The sequence below is a fragment of the Galeopterus variegatus genome, unplaced genomic scaffold (assembly GCF_000696425.1).
Source record: "Galeopterus variegatus unplaced genomic scaffold, G_variegatus-3.0.2 Scaffold1104, whole genome shotgun sequence".
Classification (NCBI taxonomy): domain Eukaryota; kingdom Metazoa; phylum Chordata; class Mammalia; order Dermoptera; family Cynocephalidae; genus Galeopterus; species Galeopterus variegatus.
Genome location: NW_007727215.1, coordinates 377,453 through 397,485, shown reverse-complemented (window position 1 = coordinate 397,485; position 20,033 = coordinate 377,453). Strand labels below are relative to the sequence as shown.

Genomic DNA, 20,033 nt, shown 5'->3' with positions numbered 1-20,033 from the left:
ATTGTTAAATTATGGAACATGTCACAATAATATGCAGTATATTTTGCCAAGCTTTTAGCTTTCCTTTTTGCTCTGTTATTTTATCTGCCACTGAAGAACATGTTACATTCTTTTATTGCATGGAAATATTAAAATTATTAGCAATCTAGGAGATATTAGGAAAAAGTAAGTCTGGCTATTTTGAATCTTTAAAATGTTGGAACCAAAACACTGAGAGATTTTTCCATAGCTCAAACATTCTCAACAGAAATTTTCCCCTTGATAACCATGTACATCAGCATGCAGTAACAGTTGTTTATGATCAATTTCCACGGAAAAATTGATAAAAGAACAATCTCAAAGTTAGTCAGTAGTCTTTGTGTAATTCACAATTTTTACTGCATAACTAAGCATAATTTAGGCCAGCTGTCATTTTTCATAGCAGGACTTTGCCAATGAAGGAAGCAGTATGGTGATTTCTGTGCTAGCCCAGCTTCTTAATCTGGGTAACTACTTCAGAATGTTTTCCTGGCATTGCAGCTACATCACTAAATCATGCTTCTACACAAAACTTAAATTCCAAACCACATTTGTTGACAAAAAAATAGACCTGATTAAAACATAAAATGATTGTGAAAAGTAACAAGTTATAAAAAGAAGAAAATGCTTACATTTTCTCATTACTTAAACACATTTGCGTTGCAGTTGACCCTTTAAAATATCCCAAGTTGTAGTTCACATTACTTTTGGGCGGTATTATCATTAAAATTTCTTATTCTATGCTCTAATCAATAAACAGTGTTTTAAATGTTTTCCTTGAGTTGACTGGTCTACAATCACATCATCTGTAATTAAATGTGTCTTTTCTCCACTAATTATACTTCTCATTTTTTCCTCCTTTCTTTTCTTTTTTATTTTTTTGACAGTTGTCAAGTAAGGGTATCAGAGCCCTTTACTTTGGTATTATAACATCATGCTCTAACAAACTGAGCTATCCAGCCAGCCTTTCCTTCTCTGTTCTAATTGTACTGGGTAGTACATCCAGAATAATATTAAATCAGAGTTTTTCAGCTTTAGCACTATTGATATTTTTGGGTTGTACAGTCTTTGTTGTGGGTAAAGGGGGGGACTGTCCTATGCATTGTATCCCTGGCCTCTACCCACTAGATGCCAGTAGCAATACAATGTGCTCAAAATGTGAGTTAGAAGTAAGTAGAAGAGCAAAGACAATAGAAGTAGAAAGTGGAATTGAAGGTTGAGATTTACATGGAGGAGTATAATCCATTACTAAGCCACTTCATGTTCTTTTTTGAATTATTATATGTATTTACTTAGAAATCAGTTATGCACAATACAATCAGTTATATACCATTTCATATGTTAAAAAATCTGCAGAGATAAAGACTATATAAAAATAATCGGGAATGATCAGTGTTGGTATTTCAGAATGAAAGATTCTTAGAAAGTTTTGACACCTTTTAAAATTTCTTCTTTATGTTTTGCTTGATTTAATTTTTTTTTTTTTTTGTCTTTTTTTGTCTTTTTCCGTGTCCGGCAACGGATCGCAACCCTCAGTGTTGCCCCCGCACTGGACCGGGGACCGGCAACGGGACCGCAACCCTTGGTGCTGCTCCCGCGCCTCGCTCAGCCAGTGAGCGGGAACCGGTCTGTATGTGGGATCCGAACCCTCGGGTGGGAGCGCTGCCGCGCTTCCCAAGCGGCGCACTATCCAGTGCGCCACCGGGCCGGCCCCATGCTTGATTTAATTTTTTAAATTAAGCATGTTAGGTATGTTTGTAATAAAATAAGATCATTTAAAATATTAATATACATAATTTGGTAGATGCTCCTTAATCATAATTATGTTAAAAGTTAGATCACCATAAAATCTATAAAATATTAAAGCTATTTATGATTTTTTGGTATTTTCCAATTTTTTTTTTTTGCAATAAACATGTTATTCTCATGATGGAAGAAGCTTTTTATTTTTTTTCAAGGAAATTTCTTGGAGATGGACCTTGATGAAAAGCTCTGAGGTATGGTTGTTAAGCAAAGTTAAAATCTCTGAAGTTCAGTGAAAAAAAAAAAAATCCGATAATGCCCTAAATTGCCTTGTAGTCAACTTTATCTCCTAGAAAACAGAGACAGCAGAAAGGTGATTTCCTATGATGAATGGAGACTGGTACCAGGGCCAGCTAATAATTTTCAGAGCCCAGTGCAAAATGAAAATGTGGGGCCTTTTGTTCAAAATTTGTTAAGAACTTCAAGATATCAACAGCAGAGAAGTTTTAAAAAATGTGGGTAGGGTAGGGCCCTCTAAGCACAGGTCTCTGTACAACTGGACAAGTCATGTGCCCATGAAGCTGATACTGCCAATAGGGAATAATTTTCTGACAGAGAAGAAATGGTGGGACCTAGGAAAATACATTCATTTCACAGTTCATGACAGCCAATGAAAAATATATTCTAGATTTTAGAAAGATGGACATTTTAAAAAATCAGAGAAAAAGTAAATATGACTTTATAACATGAATCCATGGGACCATGGAAAGACAATTTCAGAGAGTTGGAAGTTCTAGAAAACTTTAATTCTTTTTTTTTTTTTGCCTTTTTCATGACCAGTAAGGGGATCACAACCCTTGGTGCAGTGTCACCTGCACCGCGCTCAGCCAGTGAGCACACCGGACATTCCTATATAGGATCCGAACCCGCGGCGGGAGCGTCGCTGCGCTCCCAGCGCCACACTCTCCCGAGTGCGCCACGGGGTCGCCCCGAAAACTTTAATTCTGACTTCAAAATTGCAAGTGAGAAAATGGGAGTTAGGTATATGAAAAAAAAAAAAAAAAAACCACCCCAAACATGCTGATTACAGAGGCCTCCTCAGATTAGTTCAAATTTTAAAGGACTGGTACGCAAGATGAAAACAAGGGCACAAAACCAAAGGGGATACTATAGTACTACAGAACAAACCAGGATGATCAGAGTTCAGAATGGTCTGAGTCTTTGGGGGAAAAGTTCACACACACACACACACAAAATGGCTCTTCGTACCTTTATTGAAACAATAACAAGGAAGGGATGGCAGCCAAAAGTTAATACAATACAGGCATAAAGTGAGGAGTTAGCCTCAGGAAAATTTTCTGGTACGTTTTCCAAAACTCTGTTCCAGACTCTGTTCTTCTCAACATATCAGTGATTTACATTGAGATAGATTAATAAATTAGGTAAACTTGCTTGAAGCTGAGAGACAGCTAATATTTTTGGTTATAGAACCATTATCTTAAATACAGTGGTCTTTTGGTATCCGCAGTGGGATTGGTTTCAGGACCCCTGCAGATACTAAAATTTGTGGATGCTTAAGTCCCTTATATTAAATGGTGTAGTATTTTCATATAATATATGCAAATCCTTCCATATACTTTAAATCATCTCTAGATTACATATAATACCTAATACCATGTAAATGTTATGCAAATAGTGGGATTTTATATGTATTGGGTTTTATATGTATTATTTTTATTGTTCTATTGTTATTTTTTAGGGATTTTTACGCGAATATTTTTGATCCAGAGTTGGTAGAAGCCATGGATGTGGAATCTGTGAATGTGGAGGGCTGGCTGTCATCTTAATAACTAGAATCATAGATCAAATTTAATGAATAAGAATAACTATAAAGTATTGGAGTTTGGTCAAAAAAATCAACTGTAAAAATATGAGAGCCACAACTTATCAACAAAAGACTTCAGCGTTTAGGTTAGTTCAAAATTAATGTGATTAGATTAACGATAGAAGTATACTATTTAATAACAAGTGAGATGACAGGGCTCTGGTCAGATCACACCTGAAGTACTGGGTATAATTGTGAGCACCGCAGTTGAAGGTGGGGACACCTATAGAACAATCACAAAAAGGAGGCTGAAAATGTGAGGAGACTAAGTCATGGTGAGTACGTGGAGCAAGAACTCACATCCTGCCAGGGGATGCAATCATGTTGGAAAACAGATGATCTAACCTAGTAAAGTTAAGATATGCGTACCCTATGATGTAGTACTTCTGCTCCTAGGTATATGCCCTGGAGAAACACTTACCTCTTGGTACGAGGATTCATGACCCAGAAGTCTCATAGCCTCATTGTGCATAGTAAGACATCACTTTGAATGTAGAATGCACTTAAGAAATGTGTCATATTCACTCCATGGAAGACAATAAAAACAAAACAAAGCTACAAACAACAATGTGTACATATTTTATAAACATCATGTTACACAAAGGAATCAAGACACAAATGGATCTATATTTTGTATGTGTTCATTATACAAAACTCCAAAAAAAAAAAAAATCAGGCAAAACTACTCTAATACAAATTTTGAAAGGTTAAAAAGATAAAGGGTTCAAATTGTGCGAAGGTGTTAAAAAATATCTCAAGGTGTAAATATTGGGAAAGAGAAGGCTCACAGGCAGCCGATAGTTGTTTTCAGACATTTTAAAGGACATTATGTTATAGTAGAAATTTTGTTTCTGTTTACTTCATGCTCCTCTTGTTTTTCTGGATTGTAAGATCTGTTTTTCTAGAGAGTACCCTCTTCTGCTTTTCCCTCCTCGCTTCATTCACATGGTGGAGCACCCATTTTAACATTGTGTGTTACCTGCTACCCCCCACCCCACATAGCCACGGTGGATTAGTTGAGAAAATACCTAACTCAAATTAGGTCTTAAGAGTCCATTCTCTATAAATTTATGTTTAGTACCCAATAGGGCAACTGGAACTTATTGGTTGAAGGTACAGTGTAAAATTTTTGATTATATAGAAACAGTATATTATTACAGAGCTATTTTCTCATAAGATACTTATTGCCAGATGCCTGGAGGTGTTTAAGTGCAGCCTGAATGCCTGAGGGAGAAATGCAGATAATAAACAGAATATAGAAACACACTAAACCTTTTAACTCTTCCCCACCCCCCAAAAAAAACTTTCCCTGTGAAAGTTTTTAAACACAAAATATAGATACATGATCTTTTTTCCCATGCATCTTCTCTTACCAATTTTAAATGGCTCTATTTAAACATAATTTTTCCTTAAATTTAAGGCATGTCATTCTGCTCCTCAACCCTCTAGACAACACCTCTGATCGAAGAGTCATTTTACCCACATTTAGATTTGAGAACTGTTACAATTATTATGTTTTCTTTTTTTATTCATCCCTTGACTTCACCTGGGTGAGTGTGTGTCTTCTTATGTGTTCTATCTTTAAACTCCCAACACCTGTCTCTTTCCTATCATACCTCTTTATTATTTCCTTATGGAAGAAAAAGATAAAGTTTATAAACAGGCATAAGGTGCTGACCTTAAATACCAAGATTATGTTTCCTAAGATGAGGAATCAACCTAGAGGAAATACCATTGAATAAACAACATTAATTATTGATGACAGATTTTCTTTGTTGTGTGGGCACAGACATTCTTCAGGTGATAATTCTCATTAATCTATTGGAAAGACTGTGTGCGAAAATTTAGATTGTTACTGTAATGATAAAAAAATTATCTCTGTGTTGTATTGCATTATTTGAAAGAGAGGGAAATACTAAGAGATGGGAGAAATGTGAATTATGTGTCATTCATTATTTAAAATAATCAAGTAGCTTGTTCAACTGTAAAATAAAAATGCAAGGTTTTTTTTTAGCATAGAATTTTTTGTATTTGTTGTTTAAGATACTAGAGATACCTTTTTCCCGATTTGACTTTTATTTGCCTATTATCTGAACATGACACCAGAGTATTTCAATTTAGGTAATAACTTTAATTCTAGTATTTTTTGCAGCCTTTATTGTCAATCTGAACATGACACCAGAGTATTTCAATTTAGGTAATAACTTTAATTCTAGTATTTTTTGCTGCCTTTATTGTCAAATAATAATAATAATAATAATAATAATAATAATAATAAAACACTGTTAAAATAAAATTACTTGAAAATCCATAATGATTACATTTTTTCCTACTCTTTACAATGGATCATACAATTGCACAGACTATTAAAAATCCTTCTATTTAAGTATATTTAAAATGTTCCAGAATTATTAGTTAACATATGAAATTAGGGATTGCTAGAATGGAGATAGAGGAAGAGAAATATTTGTGTAATTTTAGCATTGGAAATCCATACATTTTAAGATATTAGGGTTATCTGTGGTAGGCAGCCTCTAAGGTGGTCCCCAGTGACCACAACTTCCTGATATTCATGCATTATTCACTTCCTTTGAATGTGGGGTGCATATATCCACTTGTTATGGGAAGGAGTCACCAAGGAGACACAGTCACTCAGAGAGAAGTCAGATGATTAATTATGCTGTCAGACCCAGGTGGACTTGCATTCCAAAAACCTGGGCACAGAATGCATGGAGAACTATCCTTAAATACCTTTTTTAGGTAGGTAAGCAGCAAGCATTTCTATTGGCTCAGTCTGTATTATTTAGGCAGAGTTACCTAAATCAGGGGTCTTCAACAGGTGGTTAACTAGGTTACTGTGGTTATGCAGCACAGGTAGTTAAAACTGTGTAAAGAGGCTTTTTGGGTAAGGGTCTTCATTACAGCTGCGTGCAATGGCAGGAAGTGTGGTCAACGAGCGAGACTACTTCCATGAGGTCTTGAGTAGGGGTCTTCTTTAGAGAGCAACCTTGTGTTGTCTCTCATCTACACAGGAAATCGCTGGCAGTCTGTCATTCCTCACTAACACAGGAAAGTTAAAACTGACAGGCTTGTGACCACAGAGCTACAGAGTGCAGAAATGCATTCAGTTGTTTAACCCTTAACACAACTCTAGATAAAACTCACATACAGGCAAATATTAGCTGGAAAAAAATAAGGATTAAAGGTTAAAGCAAGGGAAGGACAAGGAATTTAGCCATATCACACTCACTTCTAATGAACAGAATATGGCAAAATGGTGTAATATCCCTTCTAAGATTAGGTTAGAAAATGACTGTGGCTTCCCTCTTGGAATGCTTATTTAGGAGAATCAGCTGCCATGCTGTGAGACATCCCCGTGGAGAGGCCCACAAGTGAGGGACTGAAGCCCACCAACAACCATATAGAGAGTGAGTCCCATCTCCACTCCAGCCTTCAGGTGGGATTATTGCCCTAGCTGATACCTTGACTGCAACCTTATGAAAGACCTCATACCAGAGGTACACTGCTAACCTGTGCCCAGATTTCTGACCCATTGAAACCGTGAGATGATAAATGTTTGTTGTTGAAAACTACTAAATTGGGGATAATTTATTATCCAGCAAAAGATAGATGATATATGTGTACCAGCAACAATGAGGTATCGGGAAAGTGCAATTTTGACAATATTCCATTTATGATTTTACCTAGAAAAGTAAGGCAAAGGGGCAGAGGGACAGAAAAGTGGCCCCCTAAGACATCCATGTCCTAATTCATGGATCCTGTGAATATGTTACTATACATGGCAAAAGGAACTCGGCAGATGTAATAAGTAATTCTCAACATGGGAAGGTTATCCTGTATTATACAGTTGGCTCAATGTAATCACAACTATCATTATAAAATGGAGGCAAGAGGATTGGAGCAAGAAAAGAAGATGTGACCATGGAAGGAGAGGTTGGAGTGATGTGCTTTAAAGATGAAGGAAAGGATCATGAGTCAAGGAGTGCAGATGGCCTCTGGAAGGTGGAAATGGCAAAGAAATGAATTCTCCCCTAAAATCTCAAGAAGGAATACAGCTCTGCTAACACCTTGATTTTATCCCAGTAAAATGGATTTTGGACTTCTGACCTCCAGAATGGTCCAATCAATTTGTGTTGTCATAAACCACTTAGTTTGCAGTAATTTGTTACAGCAACGATAGGAAACCAATAAGAGGATTTTTGGTAAATATCCCACTCAAATGTTTGTAATTTTCTCTGTACATTGATACATTGGAATACACATTTGGAATGGCAAAACCAAGGGTTTGAGACAGTGCAGATTGTTTAAAAAGTGGTTTCACGTTCAGATTAGTCTTCAGGTAACAGCACTTCCTCTACACTGCTAGCTACAGCCAAGCATCACCTCACAATTTCCCTTTAAAAGACCTAAGGGGACACAGGAAAGAAAAACAAAACAAAAAAACAAACAAACAAAAAAAAAACTAATAAAAATTAAGACTATTGAGCAAAGGAGACTTTAAACTGTACGAAGACAAGAACCATTTCTCTGTTAATGACCACTGTCAAATGAGCAAACAACACAACACTGGCATATTGCAGAACTTGATAAAAATCTATTTAATGTTGCTGCATGGATACCTTAAAAACAGAAATCATTGGAACTCACCTGTAATGATAAGATGGATAGATTTGGGTTGAGAAAAACCTCTGCAGGCTTTACTTCATGGGATGCCCAGTTCTCCTACTGAAATATAGACTTCCTGGGGAAAAAACAGTGGAAAATGTTAACGTCTCCTACTGTGTACTCTTTGACTCAGGTCACCAGTGAATGTTTTAACTGTCAGGAGTATGGCTGGTCCCTCTTCCACATAAGCTTTGCTTTTTTATGTCAACTCAGGTTTGACACACCTTGTAGTGGGGAGCTTGTGTATTTTCCAGGATTTTAGGATTTCAGTGGTGGTACAACAGGAAACAGTTCTGATATGATTATCATTTTTTTTCCCTTTTTTTTGTCTTTTTTTTTTACCAACCGGTAATGGGATCGCAACCCTCGGTGTTGCGCCCGCACCGTGCTCAGCCAGTGAGCGGGAACCGGTCTCCACATGGGATCCGAACCCTCGGCGGGAGCGCCGCTGCACTCCCAAGCAGCGCACTCTCCAGTGCGCCACCAGGCCAGCCCATAAGCTTTGCTTTTTAAGAGACAGAGAGTAAAGCATGTCTTTCCTTCACCCTTCCCTTATTCTAGGCTCATTTAAATGCAGTAACTCTAGATGTAGTACAGTTCCCAGGTGTGAAAGCTCACACATTAAGGTAAGGACAGGAAGAACTTTCAGTAACTCTATGTAGTGTTTCATCTCTTCCAATGAATCAGACTATAAAAGAATCATCTGTGGGACATGGAGAAAAGCAGAGCAAAACTGAGAAAAATGAATACCTACCCAAAATGGGTAGTTGGATTAGAACTTGTCTACATTTTGGTTTCCAGGTACAAATCTGAGGATGGAATACTACCAGTACAAAATTCAAAAAAAAAGAACAAAACAAGAAAAATCCATATCCTTGGTCTGATAACGGAGAAAAAAGAAAAGAAACAGGATTCTGAAAACTCAGAAGAAAAGCCCATTGATGGAAAATCATGATCTAATAATCTGAGAAGAAAAGTTTAAGAAGATTTCGGCATTTTTATTAAATTAGATATGGCTTCTTCAAAACAAAAATAGAAAGACATAAGAAAACAGATTAAAATAAAAAGGGAACAGTTCAAGATGAAAAAGGAGAATAAGGTCATAAAACATCAAGAAACTAAAGCATTATAAAAATTAAAACCCATATTATAGAGAATAAAGAATAAAAATGATGTGAAAAAACTAAAAGAAGGTGTCAAGAAATGATAGATATGAAAGAAAGAGAAGGAAAATAAAACAAAAAGCAAATTATTCACGAGGAAGGGCAGAAATGTGAAACAATTATAAGAAACTTTCCCAAAACTAAAAATAAAAAAAGATCTATGTATGCAGTTTTAACAATTAGCCATCCTCTAGGCAAAATTAATGAAAAGAAATCTACATCTAAATGCATCTGACAATATTTTTACTGACAAGAATATTTTTAAAAGATCTGTAAACCCTTTATACAAAAATGTACCTTTATATTTATGTCTATATTTACATTCTATGTCTATGTCTATATATCTATGTATATATCTATAACCTATAAATAATCATTGGTCCTCTTAAATTAGGGCACAAACAAGATTAATCTTTTCCTCACAAACTGATGTAGATGGTCTGCTGCTGCGGGCTTCATCATCTCACCCCTTCTTAAAGTGAGTCTTCCATTTGTAAGCTGCTGACTTCTTTGGGGCATTGTCCTTATATACTTTCCATAAACCATTAATGACTTCACTACTCTTCCAAGCTTCACAATCAATTTGAATTTTGTTTTTGCTTCAACTTTAGCAGAAGTCATGTTGCTCTGATAGGGGTTCTTTTCAAACTGATGTCTTTTCTTTCTTAGTGCCTCAAATTAGATCCTGTTCAGACATGATATAACAAGTTAATATGAGTTTATTTTGGTGTGCCAAACATGTTTTGAAATTCATGCATATTTTTTTTAATAATATGCAGTTTCCATAAACTTTTTGAAGACCCCTTGTATCACTGTGATGAAAAATAGTATAACTTTTAAAAGAGTATGTTTGAAGAAAAAGTGTGGTTGAAGAACAGTATGCATGGGGAAATGTACACAATATAATTTAGCCAGAAAAAGCAAGTTCTAACACAAAATGACTAATTTTTGTGAAAATAATGCACATTTGTGCATGAAAGGAACCTAGAAAGTTTTGTACTAAATCATCAACAGCAGTTTTCTCTGTGTGATTTTCCTCTTTTGAGATTTGTGCATTTTCTAAATATTCTACTATAACCATGTATCATTTTTGAAGAAAATATGCACATTCTCTGTCTCAACAGAAAATAGAAAAGTGTACTCCTCTTTATTATTTACGAGTTGCTTTAAGAAGCAGTTGAAATTTTACCACCAATTACTGTCAGAAAGAGCAGTACAACATCTAATATGTGAAAGCAAAGCCATTATTTTGTGGTAGGCAGACATTCTCCAGCATTTAGAAGAACAGTGCTAAATAATTCAGGTCACTAAGTCATTCAGTTACCTGGAGGTACATTTTCTGGTCAGTGCAAACTTGTATGCCTATTGTGATAATAGCATTCTCAGAATCCAGTCTCTTCCAGGTGCCATATTAAAGTTCTTTTAAGGTTCAATTAGATAATTATTAAGATGCATCCTCAAAATCCTCTGCTTTGTATTTTCTGTAGACATTACCAACTGATCAGAGTTGGAATTCAGGGGATTACCTATTTTCCATTCTAGGATCATCACTCTGAAACTACATTAACTCATTCAGTCATCCACTTGGTTACTCAGTCTATCTATCAGGAAATATTTGTTAAGTGCCAGACATAGTCGTACTCATAATATTAAAGCATGGTAGTGAACAAGACACCCAAGATACCCACTCTCATGGAGCTTACATTCTATTGTGGCAAAATGGTCAAGAAATAGGTAAATGAATAAGCAAGGTCATTTTAGATAGTAATGAGTACTGTGAGAAAATTAAACAAAAAATGTGATAAAAAGACACTAGAGGGTTCATTTTAGACAGGATGATCAGAGAAGCTCTCTGAGGAAGTGACATTTGTACCAAGACTGGAATGGCATGTGAGAGTAAGCTTTGAACTAGTGCAAATGTCCTGGGGCAGGGACTCATCTTTGTTTAGTGAAAAGAAAGAGGTCCAGGGTGGCTGGGGCAGATAAACAAGGGTGTATCAGTCCCGGTCCAGTGGGGAAAACAGAAACAACTTAATGTATTTAAAAGAGAGAAAATTAATATGTGGAGTTGGTTATATGGGTGGTAAAAGACTATGAAGTCAAACAGGACAGAAAGGCATCCAAAGATTAGAAGTGGCAGGAAGCCTTTAGTGGCCTAGGCTGGGAGAGCTGTGGGAGTATGCATAGTTACCAGAGCCCAGGCGACGGTCACCCAGCAGAAGTTGAAACATAGTAGACTTGTCCAACAGGAGCAAGATCCATGGAGAAGCCAGGTCAGAGAGAGTAGGGGTGGATACCCTAACTCCTCCCATCCTACCTCTCTTGGCAGTGCCCTCTGCGGGAAGCCCCAGTTAGGAGCCCGCTGACAATGGAGTAGAGCAATGAACAGGAAAGGAACGGGTCTGTGGGCAAACTGGAGGGATGGGTACAGGGCGGAAGAAGAGTGAGGCCTTGGAGAAGCCAGATCAGAAAGGCCCTTGTAGACCTCGGAAGGGTTGAGATCATAGTCTAAGTGGGAAGCAAAGCCTTAGAGGGTTTCAAGTCCAAGAGCAAAGTGGTGTAAGGTCCTGAACTTAGGTGAAATGCAGGTACATTCACAGTTTCCTGTCTAGTAAAGTTTGGCCCTGAGTATAGGTCTTCTGGGTGTCATCTTCATGCAGAGGTTTGTGTAGCCCATTCCTCTAATCCCCATCCCAAATGCCTTGGTAATTGATCGTAGCAAAAGATCAATTGCCATCTACATACTAAACATTTAAAGTACTCAGATAAAATATCTGTAGATCAGAATGGTTCAAAGATCTTAATGTCTTCAATATATCATAGCAGTTATAAGCACAGACAGGTCACCTGGCTTTAATTCCAAGCTCTACCATCTTCCAGCTGTGTGACCATGGGCAAGGTTTTTAACCTCTCTGTACTTCTGTTTCCCAATCTGCAAAATGAGGCTAATGACAGTATGTACTTGAGAGGACTGTTGTGAGGATTAACTGTATTCGTCTATGAAATGCACCCAGAACACTGACTGACCCAGAGCAAATACTTGTATGTATTTGCTTATTCCCAGCTCTTCTACAATGTCCACTCCAGCGAGGCCATTGGTATTTGAGACAAACTTTCAAAGAGATGCTTAATAGTCAAGTTTCTGTATCTCCCAAGTTTGTGCTTCTCAAAGTGTGGTCCTGGACCAGCAGCAGCATTTACCTGGGAACTTGTTAGAAATGCAAATTTGGGGCTTCACCCCAGATCTACTGAATTTGAAGGCGGGGCCCAGCAATCTGTGTTTTTACAAGCCCTCCAGGAGATTCTGGTGTGCAACTGCTGCCCTAAACAATAACGTTTTATTAAGTCTGACAGCCTGAAAGTTATAATGTTTATTCCACACTGATTTAACTTATTATACAAAGGACTCCAGTGAACTACAGTTCACAAAAAAGAGAATACGAAATTATTTTACTGAAACATGTTTCTGTACCTTTTTTAAAAACTCCTATTAAACTGTCCGTACTTTATGTGAAAGTGATTTTTATGTGAAAAATACAATATAAAGGGATGTATTGTTTTTATGGCAATATTCATGTCTCTTCCAGTATCACTCTGTTTGTGTGTATCAGATGAGAGCACTACATTCCTCCCATGCCAGTGCTATTGTAGGATTGGTTTCCCTTAACTCTTGTGCTAAGTCTTTCTATTCCACACCATTCCCTGCCTCTAAGGATCAAGGACTCTGTCTTGTTGACAAGGGTGTTGTTGACAAGTCTCCAGCAGCACAGGTAGGGGTCTGTTTGCTGGATGGGCCACAGAAGACTCGCCAGTGGCTGTAGATGGAAGACCTTCACTCAAAGGGTTTTAAAGAAAGGGTCATGGCTCCTTTGTGTAGGGGAAGAGGGATGTCCCCTCCCCTTGCTCCCACCAGGCTCCATCAGAGCAAGTCCCTCTTCCTTAGACCAGGGACCTATTCCACATTTATGATACCCATCCCCCAGACAAGCGCCTTTATAGGGTCTCCTAAAGGGGGGGTACAACGGTCTTCTCTTTCTAACAATTTCAGTGGCAAAAGTTCTCCTGCAAGACTTGATTCTCAGAAGCCTAGTGTGGGAATTAAAATAAGTACTGAAAATAATTTTGTTTTTCTTTTTTCATTTTTGCTATAACAACCCTAGTTCTCATTGAAGCCATGGGGATGCTTCAGACTGACAAGGAAAAGATTGGAAAGAGCAGTAAGAAAGAAAAGTCTCTAAGATTGGTCTCTCAAGAACTTCTCCCACTACACTCAGAAAACAAATGTTAATCTCCAAACTCATGCTGTTCTCTTTCACGCCTGAGTTGTCATGACTTTGTTTTGAATCATAGTGGCTTCATTTCAGCTAGGTCTTCTGGTGGGATCTGTTCTTACTCCCTTCTGTCATTATAGCTCCCACATTTCAGATTGTTTGTTTCTAGTAAGCATGTGTCTAGTCTTGTAAACCAACTTGAGTTCCTTTGGGAAGTGGTCAAGTATAAATAATCAATAAATGAAAAAATGAAAATCTGGTTTCAGAGCATCATATCCTGATGCAAAACTTTGCAAAGTTGCAAGTAAGCTTATGTTTTAAAATGCCATTTCATTAAATATTAATAGTGTTATTTATTTTGTAGAGGTGTCAAGCTTTGGAATCAGATTTCATGGGATCATCCCAGCTCAACTAGTTTTCAGGTGTGTGACTTAATTTCTTTGTTACTTAACTTTGTAGCACCTCAATTTCCACATCAGTTAAACAGGAATAGTAATAATTCCCTTCTGATAAGGTAGTTGTCAATCTAAATAAATTATATGTAAAATGCTTGCCATAGTCCCTGAAATTTAATGGGTATTAACTGAATGTCATCTGTTACAAGTATTGTAGTTATCGTTGCTGTTAGTTATTGACAATTTTGCTCAAAAAAAAAAAAGATTTAAAACAGCTTGAAAGATATGTACAATTCAGGGCCGGCCCTGTGGTTCACTCAGGAGAGTGCAGCGATGGGAGCGCAGCGACGCTCCCGCCATGGGTTCGGATCCTATGGGAATGGCCAGTACGCTCACTGGCTGAGCGCGGTATGGGCGACACCAAGCCAAGGGTTGCGATTCCCTTACCGGTCACAAAAAAGACAAAAAAAAAAAAGATATGTACAAATCATAAAATGTCATAATTATAAGGAAGTGAAAAAAACTAAAAACATTGATAGCTATGATATTCTAAACTATCCCTCCATTGTTACTTTTATTGTACCTTTAATAATCTATTTTGTTATTGGAATCATAATAAGTTCTCGTATAATTTTGCAGTTTTTGAGTTATTAGGGGACTTACTTTTTGCTCTCTCATTTCCACTAATAGTCTAAATCAAGATTTCTCCAAATGTTTGGAAGTAAATAAGCATTACTACACACACTTTTAAAACACATATGTGTGCACACAAACACATGCAAAAAGGGTATAAATGTTGCCACATCAGGACACTAAAGGTCACAAGGAGCAGAATTATAGTGTCTCCTTACAGAGCAGCACGTGTCATTCTTCTAGAGAGAAGGTTCTCATACTAACCTATACATTAGTTGACTTAAACTACCAGAAAACATCATATAAGTGAAGCTAGGGGAGAGAATTTAAGAAATCCAGATTAGTGGGACTTATACCAAACCTACTGAATCAAGTTCTGCCAACATGAGACGTTATTATAAGATTTTTTCATAACCTGACCTCCCCTGTTAGGGTGAATAAGAATGTTGACTATAATAAAAAGATGTGCTGATGGAAGGAGGCTATTCAACCATTCGATTATAGTGATGCAATATGAGAAATCCCATTAGAATTCGGTGTCAGAAAAGTGATTTTGGTAACTCAAGATAACAAGGAAATTGATAAGAACTGCAAAAAATAAGATTGGAGGGGTGGTAGGGGGCCTCAGGCCTTGGCCACACCCCCCAGCACATACAGCCAGCCCAGCGGTGACCACCGAGGTGCTGCAGGAAGCACCTGGGCTCTCCCAACCCCAGGCAGTGGGGAGCCTTGGGCCTCAGCCATGCCTCCCTGACACCAGCAGCCAGCTCAGCAGTGAACACCAAGCTTCCACAGGATGAGCCAGGGTGGTGGTGGGGGGTCTCAGGCCTCAGCCACACCCCCCTGACACATGCAACCAGCCCAGCAACAACCACCACGCTGCAGCAAGAAGGGCCCCAGGTTCCTGAGTTGGGATGGTGGGGGGTCAGGGCTTTTGCCACTCCTCCCTGACATCTGTACCCAGCCCGGCAATGACCAAGCCACCACTGGAAGCCTCCTGGGGTCTCTCCTGTGGGAATGTGGGGGGTGCCACAGGCCTCAATCCCACCCCTCCACCTTCCTCCTTCTTCCAACCTATTTCCTTCCCCTTTCTCCTCTTCCCTCCCTCTCAACTGCTCTAGAACATCCTAGAATGTAAAAAATAATATTAATAAAATTACATTTTCTTTAAAAGAATAATAATAATGACACTGTCCTCCACCCTTTAACCCCTTTCCTTATAAAGGACAGTGAAGAGCTCCCCTTGGGGGATAACTTTCTTGTAGCTAACCCTCGTTATGCATAAGTCTGTCTCCTCTTTTAATAAACTGTTGTTTGCTTTAAAAAAAATAAGTCTGGAAAGATAATAGTACTCCTTTCTGTATTAGCAAGGGAGAAATAAAGCTTCACATATAGATCCAGTTCTGTAATAAAACATTGCTATTCACACATAATTTTAAGGTAAAAAAAAAAAAAACTTCACTTTGAATACAACCCTTTTGTATGTAAAATTGACAAAGAGATATATTTGGCTGATTCATTCATTCTAATTATTTTGTGGTTCTGGAGAATTCCTCCTTTAAAATTGACTTCCTTTATATTCACCTACGCTTCACCTAGATTCTCCTCCAAAATCAAATTTACAGTTATAAGTAGATTTGAAACCCTAGATGCAATTTCTCTCTGAATTTTCTTCAATTCCAAATTAAAAAGAAAGAAACGGACAGAAAATCATTTTCTCCAAAATGAAAGTACCGTACACTCTGCCTGCTGATGAGAACATCCTCTATTCCTTGTGGATTTGCACTTTGTTGCCTTAGGTAAACCACAGAATTCTATAGGATCCTTTGCTTCTACGATAGTATTTCTTATCATTAATAAAAAACCAAACACATAATAACTGTAGACCAAAAAAGGCTGCTTAGACTAACAATTATATCCACTTATATTCTATTTTAATCTAAAATTATGGCTTCTCATCCTTTGTCCAATTAATGTCTACCAGTTTAAAAGCATTTCTGCTATTTGCTTTTGTGCTTTTTCCTGGAAATCAATTTGGTATTTGCATTGCTGTAAGGGAAACGATTTAGACTGAAATCCCCATTTGTTTGTATTCAGAATTTCTGCCTGGCATCTCTTGCTCCTAGTGTACTAGTGTATTGATTCCATTATTTTATGAAAGTTATTCTGATATTTTTTCTTTAGAATAAGAGAACTCAACTGGTCTCTGCCTTTTTCTGTGATTCAAGAGGAAATAATGTTAAATGTAAAAGAAAATAATTGAGGATAATATTGGAAATTTCACAGAGTTCTGCTCTTCCACCATTACTCATTAATTTTATCAATAGCTAATACTGAAAGTTTTCTATGTGCAAATCACACATTAAATGCTTTAAGTGCATTGTCTTGTTTATTCCTCCTCACTTGTCTTTTATGGAGGTGGTAATATTGGCCCCATTTTACAGATTAGGACAGTAAGGCACTGAAATGCTAAATCATCTACTCAAAGTCACCCAGGTAATAAATACATGGAAGAGCAGGGACTTAAACACAAGTCTGAATGCCCCTAGAACTAATCTTATTAAACACTACTCAATACTGCCTTGCATGTTTATGATTGCATAATATTTTTACTTTTGCAAGCTCTATATTTGTAGCAGGCTGAATTACGTCTCCCAAAGACATAATGTTCTAATTTTTGAAGCCTGTAAATATACCTTATTTGGAAAAGGGGTCTTCACAGCAGTGATTAAGTTAAGGAATTTGAGATGAGATTATTCCAGTTTATCTAGGTGGGCCCTAAATACAACCACATGTATCCTTATATGAAGGAGACAGAGGGGAATTGGATACAGACCGAAGAGAAGGGGATGTGACGATGGAGGCAGAGATTGGAGTGATATGGCCACAAGCCAAGGACTGCCAGCAGCCATAAGAAACTAATAATAATAATAATAAAAAAAAACCCATGTGTTACTTCACTGATAACTAGGGTCTACTATTAATAGAAGAAAGAAGGTGCTTTGATGATGACCTCACCTTTTAAATAGTTTCGTTTTTTTTCAAGCTGACTTCATGTTTTTATATTTCCATTCATAACTATAAAATAAAATGAAGGAATATACATTGAATTGTGGAAATGAATAGCTCTAGAAAGCAAACGGGAGGAAGAAAATTAAAATTTTAGGTGTGTTTCTCATTAATTCTTAATTCCTAAAGCACACTTGATCAGCATATGCCTGTAACTCACCCTGTCTTCTGAACTTAGAGTCACCATTCCTTTTTTGGCTGTGCCTTGGTGCTTCAGGACCATCTAGTAATTGAAGAGCAGCCAGCATGGTGGTCTCCTCAGAGCTCCAGTGGGAAATTTACTACAGAATGGCATAGTGACAGCTCTTTTCTTAACTTCCTGCTGAAAGAATAAATTCCCCAAAAGTTTTAGCTTCTTCCTCTTCTGAATTATTGATCCCATCTTCCCCTTCCATGTAGGAGGAGAATCTAGGAAAAGAAAAGCAAAAGAACCTAGGAGGAGAATATTTTGGTGTTAATAATGGTCTCTCTTTTTTCCTACTCTGATCTCCCAACTTCATGATCAACTTTTTATTTCCTTATGTGAAAACAATTCTGAATCCATTAGTTATTTCTTGGTCTAATTTTAGATTCAGATTGCCTTGTGAAAAAACGTGTATTTACAAAAATTTCAGGTGATACCTAAAATTATTTTCTAAAAGAGCTTGAAACATATTTTTATTCATTTACATAGAAAATTTAAAATGGATTTAAAAAGAGAATAAAGTCATTTTTGTTGCTAGTTGCATATTTTTATCACCTTCGTCTTCTTGTTCTTAACCTTATTTTATTTGTGGTCAACTTTCTATTCTATGTACTCTCTTTTATCTAAAAAAGGCCAAAGTAGCTTCTTAACATTTCTGCTCTTCACAAGTATAAATAAACTGAGGTCATTAATGTGTTGAGTCTCCCAAAAATGATTTGTTAGAGTCTTAATCCCTTTTATGTCAGAATGTGACTTTATTTGGAAACATGGTCTTTAAAGTTGTAATCAAGTTAAAATGAGGTCATTAGGGCGGGTATTAATCCGAAATAACTGGTGTCCTTAGGAAAAGGGGTGAATCTGGACACCTTGGCAGACACATGTAGAGGAAAGATTATGTGAAGACCCACAGGCAGAAGGTTACCACGTGACTGCAGTGGTGCCTCTATAAGCCAAGAATTGCCAGCAAGCACCAGAAGCTAACAGAGGCAAGGCACCTTTATCCTCTAGATCTGTCTAAGAGAGCACAGCCCTGCCAACACCCTGATTTTGGACTCTGGCCTCCAGAACTCTGAGACAATAAATTTTTGTTGTTTTGATCCACTGAGTTTTTTGGTAGGAAACTAATACATTAATGAATAATAAAAAACAAATAACTAAAGATAGAATTATAATTAATAATTTGTGTCATCCAGAATGACAGGCTATATCAAATATCACCATACAAAGGATCATCTAGAGGACAGAAGTGTGAGCCATGCTAATAAGAGAAGTTCAGAAGTATAATTGAGAAAATCAGTCATTTCAACCCAGAATAACTGCCTGTTGCCCAAGATGTCTTTCGGTTAATCACTCCACTTGAAAAGAGTTAACTGATGTCAAAGTGCTGCCTTTTTGAGGCGTCTGAGATCATCTAGGAACTTTTACTTGCCTTCCTCAGGACTCAGCTAAGCTTCGTCACCCTGGTGAGGCCTTCCCTATCCCTAATCCTGACAGAATTGGCCCTCTACCTTTTCTGACCCCATGGTCCTCTGTACAAACCTCTATTTATTTCAGCCCTTTTCACTCTGCAGTTACAATTATTTGTTCCTGTTTCTTTCTCTTCCACTAGACTTATTGTTTCTAAAAGCTACATATTGGCACAGAGTAGGTACATAGTACATATTTTTGGAAGGACAGAATGAACCGAAGCACACTGAGGTCAAGTGACTTACAAAGTCACTTGTATCATTGTATCATTTTCCTGTTGTTGCTGTAACAGATTGCCACAAATCAGTGGCTCCAATCAACACTACTTTATTATCACATTGTTCTAGCGGTCAGAAGTCCAAAATGAGTCTCACTGGGCAAAAGTCAAGGTTTTGGCAGGGGTGACTCCTCTGGAAGCTCTGAGAGGAGAATTTGTTTCTTTCCATTTTTCAATGTAGCATCTTGTAATCTCTCTCTCTCTCTCTCTCTCTCTCTCTCTCTCTCTCTCTCTCTCTCTTT

The 20,033-nt window shown here is 37.4% G+C and overlaps 1 long non-coding RNA gene across 1 annotated transcript in view; it reads left to right on the top strand.

The window, feature by feature from the left end:
• LOC103592181 overlaps positions 1-20,033 on the top strand; it is a 65,153-nt gene that overhangs the window by 35,846 nt on the left and 9,274 nt on the right. Inside the window, exon 3 of the long non-coding RNA XR_550650.1 lies at positions 14,131-14,188. This is a non-coding gene — a long non-coding RNA (uncharacterized LOC103592181). The remainder of the gene's footprint in view (positions 1-14,130; positions 14,189-20,033) is intronic.